The sequence below is a fragment of the Odontesthes bonariensis genome, chromosome 3 (genome assembly GCF_027942865.1).
Source record: "Odontesthes bonariensis isolate fOdoBon6 chromosome 3, fOdoBon6.hap1, whole genome shotgun sequence".
NCBI classification, from domain to species: Eukaryota; Metazoa; Chordata; class Actinopteri; order Atheriniformes; family Atherinopsidae; genus Odontesthes; species Odontesthes bonariensis.
In genome coordinates this window covers 34317171-34328081 of record NC_134508.1, presented here as the reverse complement: position 1 = coordinate 34328081, position 10911 = coordinate 34317171, and the positions used below count along the sequence as shown (strand labels likewise).

Genomic DNA, 10911 nt, shown 5'->3' with positions numbered 1-10911 from the left:
CCAAGGTGTAAAAGTTATTGGAATGGCTTGTTTGCCTATGTTGATTGGGATAAAATTTGGCCTGGCCTTAATAAATATGTACTAAATAATAAAGTCAAGGAAGTTTCATTTAAAATATTACATTTAATTTACCCCACAAACACACTTTTACAAAGATTCAAAATTGATCTGCCAGATTTATGTGTTTTCTGTGGTATTACGTCTGAATCTATTTGTCATTTATTTTACAAATGTTTTTACTCAAGATTTTTTTGGATTGAGGTTGAGCGTCTGTGTTTTGAGGTATGGTCTTGTCATGTTTCTTTAAGTATGAAAGATATTTTACTTTTCTTTGAAAGAGATGATTTTTGTGTACCGTATATCTTTATTTTAAATCTTTTTATAATCTTGGGAAAATACCATATTCATAAATGTAAATGGGGAGGAAGGAAACCATCTTTTGTTGCTTTCAAAAACGAACTCAAATTTTATTTGAACTCTTTAGAAGGACTAAACAGCCGAAATGCCGAAAGGACTATTGATTTAATGGCAACTTATAATTTTTTTCCCCTCTTTTGATTAGTTATTGCACTGTACCCCGCCTTTACAATGTTTGTTTTTGATGTGTTGTTGCAATTAAAAAAAAAAAAAAAAAAAAAAAAAAAAAAAGATATTAACCGTCCTCAGTCATCCAAGATGGCGGCCGCGCTGATACGTCAGCTCCAATTGGCAGCGTCAGTCTACGAGGCGTCTACGTATCTATGGGCAACCCTGCTCGCATCCATGTCGTTGGGAAACCGATCATTACAGCTACATAACGGTCATTAACGGCACAAATAACTGCGGTTGGTCGTGAAAGCTAATTGAAAAACTTCGCATCACAAAGACACATACCTTGATAAGGTATGTGCTTTTGAATATCATTTAAATAATATTTTATCAAGAAAGCCTTTTTTTTTTCCCCAGAAATGAACCATGTTGGATAAAATGAATTTAATCGGATTTCAATGTTGAAAACTGCCTCTGACCTAAAACTAGCTAACTAAAACTAGCTAAAATTCGCTTCCGGCAAAGTTTGGTCAACAAAAAGATATAATTTTAGCATACTTATGTGTACTTGCAGTCAGACTAATCTTTAGTAAAGTGTGGTAATGATTTGTTAACTTTAAGTTTGATATTTTGAAACAACTGAATTTGTGCAAAACATATCTTAGTGGAAATTAAATCGTAGAAAAGCAGAATTTGAAGTGTAAGTATTTGTACTTTTGAAAACAAGTCTAATAAGTGCACTTCAATATATATTTAACAAAAAAAAAATTTATTTAAGGCCTGTTTTCTTTTAAAATATTCCAATTGAGTACAATTATTTGTGTTATGAAAAATTGTTCAAAGTGTGACATTAGCATACTTTTCTTATAGCTCTAGTTAGCACACCTTTTTGTTGGTACATGAGCAAAATACTACTAAACTTGTGTATATATTTGAGGAACAATAAAGTATATTTATCTTTCACCTGAGTAGATTTAAGGACTTCTACAAATTCTTTTTTTGAAGAGGATTTGAACAGGATGTCCTGCCCTCCAAAGTCTGGGAGGATAAGTGACACGGCTTCTGGATCTCTGAGGGATTCTCTGCCTGGTGTTTCTGGTCAAAGCAAACACAGCAACTCCAGAGGTAGGAAAAGCTTATACCACACATTTAAATACTTCATAAATAAATCAATCAGAAAAATGTTTATCTCTCATTGACAAACTGTTTCAGAATGGCAGCACAAGCTCCCTGACTTGCAGCCCTTAACTGTCCCGTCAAGACCTCCAGGACCTGTAAAAGACCCACAGGTGAGAAAGATAAACCGAGATATTTGGGAATATTGTAAATTATTCACTGAGGTTAATCCTTCCAGTGGTATGTCAGCCTTTGTGAAGCAACGCCAGTCCAAAGAAGCAGAGTGAAAGCAAATATTAAAACCTCCTCGGATGCTGTGTAAAATATAAATAAAAACAAAATGCAACAATTTGCAAATCTCATGAATCAATATTTAATTCACAGTATGAACAGAATAGATATTTTTCTGATACTACTCCACAGTTTCTGCATACTACTGAACCTCAGGCCATCTTTACCTCTGAGAGACTCTCCCTCTCTAAGGTGCTCTTCTCAGGTGACCTGTTGCTAATGAACCTAATAGTTGCAGAATGTTTATTGCCATTACAATTGACCTTTTCCAGCCTTTTGTAGCTGCTGTTCCACCTTTTTTCAGACGTGCTGCTACCATCAGGTTCACATTTTTAATGAGGGGCTAAAATATCCCACTTTCACATGTTTTCCCTTGGTTCATGAGGTTTGTAGATCATTGCTTTCTGTTTTTGTTCACGTTAAACACGCCGCCCTTTTTCAGGATTCGGGGTTTTATTATTTCAGGATGATATTTGAACAGGATTGAAGTTGAAATAAATAGTTACAGTGTGGATCATTTGCTTCTTAACGAAGGCTGTGCTGAAGAGACGTGTGACATGGAAACATCCCATCCTTCAACACACGAATGCTCGTGACCAGATGATTTTTCTAGGTTGGAACGCTCAGCGACATGAACACAGCGAACAGCCGTATGCCCTCCCACAACCACAGTCCACTGCAAAGGTCAGTCACAGGCGGTTTATCGCCTCCTTATTATTAACTCTTTCGGTGCCATTGACGTCTATAGACGTCAATTTAAAAAAAAAACGTTGACTGCCAAAGACGTCTATAGACGTCAATTGCGTTTTTTAACGGAGCGGGCTGGGGGACAATCTAGCGGAGTTTGTCACTAAATCTTAGGCTTGCAAACACTAAACAGAGAATATACTGGCAAAATTACCCGCAAGGTGGCAGCAGTGCCACTTTGCACAAAAAAAAAGAAGCTTGTTTTCTCCGTTTTTTTGGTCAAACAGCTGTTTTTGGTGAAACCAACCTATGTTGTACTGTCTATTACTAAAGGACTGAAAAAGAGAGTCTACTCTTTCGTTTGGTAATTTCGGTGTGTACATAGTCATAAGACACAGTTTTCTGTGGGTCTTGGAAAATCAGTCAAAATACTGTAAAACACTTGGCAGTATGGCTCTCTCTTCACTGAAAATGGCTGGCAGCCAATGAGTTAAATTAATGGCAAAAATTGACCCGATTAATCAATCTGCAACAAATGAAATAAGACTGAAGACTTGTGGAGGGCTGTTGGAACAGAGAGCCTGCCTCAGGAATGGCTACACCATCATTCTTTGAACAGTTTTTTAATGTGACTTCAGAGTTCTGGAAAAGGTTCTCAGTCCATTCTGCTGTTTCTTCCCATTACGAGTGATCCACCCTCCTCATATCAAACCTCATAAAATCTGAAATTCAGTTTAGAAATCATGCACGGCGAGCTAAAGTGGATGAAAATGAGGATGCCGCCAAAATATTAATAATATCTCAGTTTCTGCTTGCGACATGTTGTCTTTGTACTATTTTCTATTGAATGTAATATGTGAATGATTTGTAAGATATTATTTGAAATTGTGCTCTGTGATCAAATCATAGTTATGGATCTTTTGCAGATGTCATTTGCTTCTTGTTAAAATAGGTTGAGCTCAAGAGGCGTGAAACACAAAAACAAGACAGTCCTCGCATCAAAGCCCGTCAGCTGACGTTGCTTCCAGACAGGAACGCTCAGTTGTCTTTAGCTGAGAAAGAGCCACAGTCCACTACAAAGGTCAGTGACAGGCTTGTATGACGAATGAATTGTGTTTTGGTCTTTGCTCCTTTCTCTGAATTTATTTTGTGATCACATATAAATCAACCCGTCTACAGGCAGGTAAAATAGAAAGTTTGCTCTTTTTGAATTCAAAGGTTCAACCAATTCGGACATTAAAAAAGAAAGATAATCTGCTCCTCAGCAGGTGGCAAAATTCAGTAAAAACAAACTCAGATGAACACATGACATATTACACTGTGTCTTTGTTTACTAGCAGCCAGGTTCTGCTGATCAATGCACTGATTAATTGATCATCAGTCAGTGTGAGCACCTCTATAAAAGCAGAAGTTTTGGAGCATTCAGGTGTATGTTAACACGATGCCAAGGAGGAAAGGCATCAGCAATGATCTTACAGAAGCAATTGTTGCTGCCCATCAATCTGGGAAGTGTTATAAGGCCATTTCCAAACTATTTGGAGTTCATCGTTCTGCAGAGAGAAAGATTATTCACAGGTGGAAAACATTCAGGACAGCTGTCAATCTTCCCAGGAGTGGATGTCCCAGCAAGGTGACCCCAAGGTCAAACACCCAAGAGCTTTTATTTCCACAGGTGTACTAGTTTAATCAAACATGCACCTTAAACACTGCTCACAGAGCAGAGTGGACGAGTTCCTCAAAGTGTTTTCTATGAGGAAGTAACTTCTTTATTGTAGAATAAAGGCAACATTAAGATTAGGCAGAGTTCACATTATGTGCTTAAGAGGTTCATACACGTCAGCCAAAGCTTTTGTTTTAGCTCCAGCTTCATGTTTGCAGGAGGAAATTCATCCTTCCTTGTGTTTCTCCACCACTTTGTCTCTGCTCTGTTATCCCAGAGTCTCCTGAAAAGGCCACGTTTGGTTCGGCGCAGCACCCAGCAGGAGCGTGACTCTCTGTACCGTGATTCCAACATCGACAACCTTTTTCGTGAGATGTCGCTGAGTATGGACAAGGCTAAGTACACTGCCATAGAGCCGCAGGTGGACCTCCGCAGGCTACTTCAGATCCCCTTCTTTGCTCTCTATAAAAAGTGGAAGTACTTCTACATCTGGCAGGCCAACGTTTTGGAGCTGAAAAGATTCAAGTCTGGTTCTGTTAGAGGTTTCCTCCATAACCTTCTGCCTTCTGCCAGTGAGGTTTGTTCAGATGTTAATTTTGTTCAAAACTGAACACCACGCAGTGTAAATATGCTGAAAGAAACCATTTGTATCTTGTGTTGTTGTCAACATTTGAATATGTCGCGCAGTCTCTTGGTCCCGCACTGAGAGAAATCAGGAAAATGTGCAGCCAAGTCTGTGTCCCAGACTTCTGTCACATTAAGAGAAAGCACACATACACTCTGCAGGAGTTCCAGGACACCCAGATCAAACACCTGGAAGAGGTGCAGTCGTCCATCTGTGCAGAAACATTTCCGTTGTGCAGTATATCCATGGATTTTTACATCTCTGTGGGCCTTTTTTTTTTTTCAGGTTTGGCTTGTTCTTGAGAAGTTTAAAGAGAAGGTTAAGGAGATTACACTTGGTGCCGGCCGTGACTACATGTTGGAGTATCAGTCCAGAAGCAGCGAGATCCAAGTGTTGCTGTTTCACTCACCTCCAAAAGATGACGAGGAACCTCGTCAGGGGCTAAACTCCTTCTCCTGCCGGTTCATCCAGTGAGGACATTTCTTACTTCTTGTTGATTTTATGTGCTTTCTGTCTCAAGCTGTGGAAAAGGTCAATAAGAATGCTGTCATTTACACATTTTCTAAAACCCTGTGTATGGAGAACAGTACAAAGACAAAATATAAAAGTGAGAAACAGTTGAAAAAAAAAATGGGATGCAAGTGATATCTGAAACATTCCCAACTTATCTGTCCGGTGGCTCCAGGTCTTCTCCAGCTTTTAAAAGCAATAAAAATGTGATTAATTCAGATTAAAAATATTACTTAGAATAATCAAAGTGATCTGCCTTCAGGATAGAAGAATTCAATGAACCAGGATTTGAAGTTGTTCTGCCTCAAAGGCTCCACAGAATGACCAGCAAGTCTTTGTCTTCTATTATCCATCCATCGTCTTCCTCAACCTTATCAGAGGTCACAGAGCCAACAGGTCCAGCAGGGAAACCCAGAAATCCCTCTCCCCAGCAACCCTCTCCAGCTCCTCCTTTGGATCCCGAGGTGTTCCCAGGTCCGATGGAATATATAATCCCTCCAGTGAGTTCTGGTTCTGACCCGGGGCCTCCTCCCAGGAGGCATCCTAACCAGATGAACCACCTCAGCTGACTCCTTTCTATGTGGAGGAGCAGCGACTCGACTCCGAGCTCCCTCCGGATGGTGGAGCTCCTCCCCCTGGAGGGTGGGCGATTCTGAAACTTCTCCAGCTGTGGCAGAGACTCATCCCCGACCCAGAACCAGGAGCTCAGATCTGGAGGAGCCGACTTTCATCCCGACATTGTCATGGCTTGAAGAAGCCATGACCATGTCACTGATCCCACAAACAGGATCGGTGACGAAGGGCAGGCCTGGTGGAGAAAACCAGCTCCGCTTTGTACCAAGAACATGGACACAGATCTTACTTTGGTTATAAATGGACCGAATAGCTCGCAGAAAGGACTCCGGTACCCTGCAGCACCCCCCACTATTCCAAAGTTATTTTCAGTTTTATGCTTGTCGGTGGCAAAAGTCCATTAAAAACATTTCAGTGTACATTTCGGTGCACATGGTTTAAACCTGCATCCATAAATTAAGTTCAGATTCTATCATACAAAGAAAATAGATCTCTAGTTTTATCATCTGAAATGTTATATTATACTATTTTTAACTGGCTAAATAATTTGCAAATGATTGAACTTGTTTTTAATTGACCTTTTACTCAGTGTGGTACTGTACCCCCCCGGTCAGTTATCACTCCGCCCACTCTTTGTCTCTTACCTGCCCAGCTTCATTCATTTGGTCGACTATTTGCTGGTCTACACTTGGCATTACCTGGTGGTGAACGCAGCCGAAAAGCTTCTGACTGTAATCCAGGAGCAGGTGGCTCGGACGCCCGGCCATGCCATCAGTCAGAGCTGGAGCCGCAACGCTAAGGCTGCTGGAGCTCAAACCGACACCAAGGTAGGACACTCACAGCAGATCAGCCTGTGGAGCAGAAGCAGAGCCGCGTTGACTTTGGTTTTTGCTGGTGTGTCTCTTCAGTGTGCGGCGTCGCAGGACCCAAACGTCCGTCCTCTGTTGGTGTGTGAGCCGATGCTGGACTCAAACGGTCTGACTTTCAAACCCTCCGAGGAAGACTGGCAGGTTTGTTTAGATTTCAGTTGTTAGTTTGGAGTTTCCTTTTCCTCTTCAGAACTTTACACCAGAATGATTTCTGCAGGAGGCTGTCGCAGAGGTCATCGAGCAGTTTGAGAAGACGGTGATGTCAGTTAAACCGCTCGGAGCAGATCCTGATTTCGATCTGCTGACCATGACCGACGAGTGTAAGGTAAAAACCCAACAGCCTGATGGGTGTAGTCAGGATAACTGTCCTAAATGTTCATGTTGATATGTCATTAATATCACAGTATGCCTACATTTAATGCAGTTTTATGTTGAATTATAGGGGCTGAAGAACAAATACGAAGAAGGTCCCTGTTTGCAGATGATCCTCCAGACAGATACTCACTTTCAAAGTGTCAAGCAAAGCATCAGGGTGGGTTTTAACTTCCTGTTCACTTGTTTAGCTTGTACTCTGTCTGGACTGACCTTTGTTCCCTCCCCTTCAGGATTTAGTCCAGCAGGCCTTTAAGGCGGCAAAGGTGTACTGTCACACGTTTGAGTCTTTTCTAATGTCCTCCAAAGAGAAGAAGAGTCTGAATGTGGGTGTGATGGGGCAGCAGGATCGAGGTAATCTGCAGCACATAAGCACCACTTCTGTTTTCTATCACATAAACATGACATTTAACAGCACAAAGAATCTGGGGCGTTTCAAACCAACACAAATAAGTCAGAAAGAAAACCAAAAATTCAGTTTGTTTGACTAAATTTATACAGTTTAAATGACACCACATCTACATTTAGTCACTTAGCTTTTATCCAAAGTGACGTACAAATGGGGAATAACAAGCTTCAGTGTGTATTCTTCAGTATAAGGAAGTGTTGGTCAGGCGTGTTCGGCTGTTAGAGGTGAGAGGAGAGGAGGTGTTCTCTGAAGAGATGTTCTTAAAGGTAGAGAAGGAGAAAAGAAGAGCTCATCCATCATGGCACCTGGGTTTCTTGTGGCCTTCGCTTAGAAGGAAGTTGAAGAGGCAGTTTTTCTGTTGGATTGAACGATTGGCTTGGATCTCAAACAGCTCAGTCTTTGAGAGGTTGAGTTGAAGGTGAATTTCCTTCCTCCATGTGGGTAAATCAGATAAATGAGCACAGAAACAGTGGGATCACAGTGGGATAGGAACAGTTTGGTATCATCTGCAGAGCAGTGATGCAAGAAGGAGGGTGGATCCAGGTGTTTGTCCCTGAGGTATGACCGGTGCCATGCCTGGTTTCCCCATCTCAGAGAGTACAGGTGGCAGGATCTACTGTGTCAAAGCAGTGGCAATTCTACTGATTTATACATGGGGTGGCAGGCATATATTGTAGGGTGTCAAATTTTTTAGGAAGCCCATCTTACTTTGTACTTTATATGAACCCATATACAACAGTTTTTTCAACACCCAAGTGTGATAAATTCAATATTTGATATATCCCCCCCCGGTGGAAAATGTTGAGGTTCTCTCCGGGTACTCCGGCTTCCTCCCACTGTCCAAAAAATCATGCATGTTAGGTTGATTGGCATCTCTAAATTGTCCTTAGGAGTGAGTGTGAGCGTGTATGGTTGTTTGTCTCGTTTGTCTCTATGTGGCCCTGCGATGGACTGGCGGCCTGTCCAGGGTGTACCCCGCCTCTCGCCCATTGACTGCTGGGATAGGCTCCAGCCCCCCCGCGACCCGATCGATGGATTCAGCGGTATAGATAATGGATGGAAAATGTTGAACGTTGTTAATTCAATCGAATCAATCTGAGGCACTTTGAAAGCAAAATCAAGCCATAGGAATGATTTAGAAATTTGAGGACTTCCCAGCACTTTACAAAATTCCAGCATTATCCTAGAAGTAAAGCACTCCCTCAAAGGCCTGCCTGCCAAAGTATTTTGTGAGTGTATGTGTACAGAATAGGTTAGACAGGTTTGTGAGAACAATTTCTTTATTTTTCCCCCATTAACAATAACAATAATAAAACATGTATATCAACTGATTGCTATACAGTATCAAATTTACAGAAGCTGTATGCGACGATTGCTGTGCTGTGCAGCAAATCTCTTAACAAACTTCAAGTTCAAGATGTCAAAGGCTAGCCAGCAGCTAGCTAGTTATCAACGTTTTTCAGTTAGGTAGCGCCAGCTATCTAGTTACCGAACTGGCTTGAAAAGCTATCTTGTGGCTAACCGTGACATGAGGTAAAACGTAGCTAGCGGTTATCCAGAGATTTTTTTTGGTGCAAATCCGTTCGTAACTTTACGAACGTTTCATGAATGAGACTCAAACTGGCTTGAAAATAATAATAATAATACTTTTATTTTGTACAGCGCCTTCCATCTATGAGGAATTATAAACGTTTGGAAACCATATTAAACTTGTTGCATGTTATCCACCTGTGAACAGGCTCCATCTGACAGCTTGAGTCCTGACTCCACGTCAAGGCAAAGAGATTCTGCGATATGGATGCAACCATTCGTGATGGGGGGGAGGGGGGTGGACCAACGTGTTTCTTTTTCAAATTTAACATTCTGCAGTTTGACACCGATTTCGGATTGTTTTGCATTTGATTTGATCTTAAAACGATATTAATAATAATTATCCAATAAATCATCAGTTGGTATTTTTTGACTGGGGTGGCAGGTGGGGTGGCAGACCCCTTTTCAGTGGTGGCAGCTGCCACCCCGTGCCACCCTGGTAGTTTCGCGCGTGTGTCAAAGGCAGCTCTACCTGCTTAAAGAAAGCTTGAGTGAAGGTTTACAGAAAGACTTCACAGAAGCAGAGTTACCTTTTGATCGGTTTACGTATCAGTGTATGCAAGCTGTACATTAGGAGTTATGTTTAAGGGGATCATTCTGTTTATTCTGACTTGGCCTCACAGGTTTGGTCTCCTTTGAGAAAATGCTGGAATCTTATAACAGTCAACACAAGCAGGCGTTAGACATCAAAGAGAAGAGACATTTCGGTTTGCTGCTGCTGAACAACACACAGCTCAAAGACCAGATTGTGACTTCTTCCATCTGTTCTCTGCAGGTCAGGACGAGCTTTTCAATTCTTAGATCATAGAAATAGTCTGCTCCCTATCAGACCTCACGATTCGGTAATACAACCTGCGATGAAACCAAATGGCCAATCTGTGCAGAAATCAGCGTTATCCTCTTCCACTTCAGGCCATCAACGAGGAGGCCAGAAAGAAACGAGATGTCATTCTCGCCGAGATTCGAGAAGCCAATTCGAAGCTGGAGTTACGGCCCTCTACCACTGCTGAGATGGCCGGCTCTCTCATATACCTGGATGAGATAGAAGACAGGGTGAGGCGTGCGCTTATTGTTAACAGGAGTAAATAACCAATTACAGTCAAAGGTGACAGCAAATGTTGTATTTGATGTCATCCTCTGTCCCTCCCAGACTTTGGACATCGGAAAGGAGGTGGAGTCAGTTTGTAAAATGTACAATCTGATCAGAATGTACTCACTTCCCATGCCCCTCGACGACCACGTGGAGTTTGCCTCAGTGGAGCCCTACATGGACGACTTCCTTGGCAACATCGCCTGTGCAGCAGTAGAGAGAAACTCCAGCATGAGCAAGTTCTGCAGATCCCTGAGCACAGACATGAAGGAACTACAGCACAAGGTCAACGAAATCAGAGTCCGGTCACAGGTATCTGGAGATTATCTCTGTTTCAGTGATGGATATCTTACAAGCTATCCTTATACTCCACATACTCCTCTTTTTTCGTGCTCCTGATGTGTTCGTGTGCATGTACGCTGCTTCTACTTTATTTTTTTTTACGTGTAGGTTTCAGATATCCTCAACATCAACGCAGATTCCTCCCAAGTGCGTCTCCGACTGCAGGAAGTCCAGATTTCCATCGAAGATCTTCAGGCTCAGGCGTCTTCCTACAATTCCTTCCAGCAGAAACTGAAGGTGCCGCAGTTG

The 10911-nt window shown here is 41.8% G+C and overlaps 1 pseudogene; it reads left to right on the top strand.

Annotated features, from left to right (window-relative positions):
* Positions 1-1547: 1547 nt before the first annotated feature.
* LOC142376966 (dynein axonemal heavy chain 8-like) overlaps positions 1548-10911 on the top strand; it is a 74644-nt pseudogene continuing 65280 nt past the window's right edge.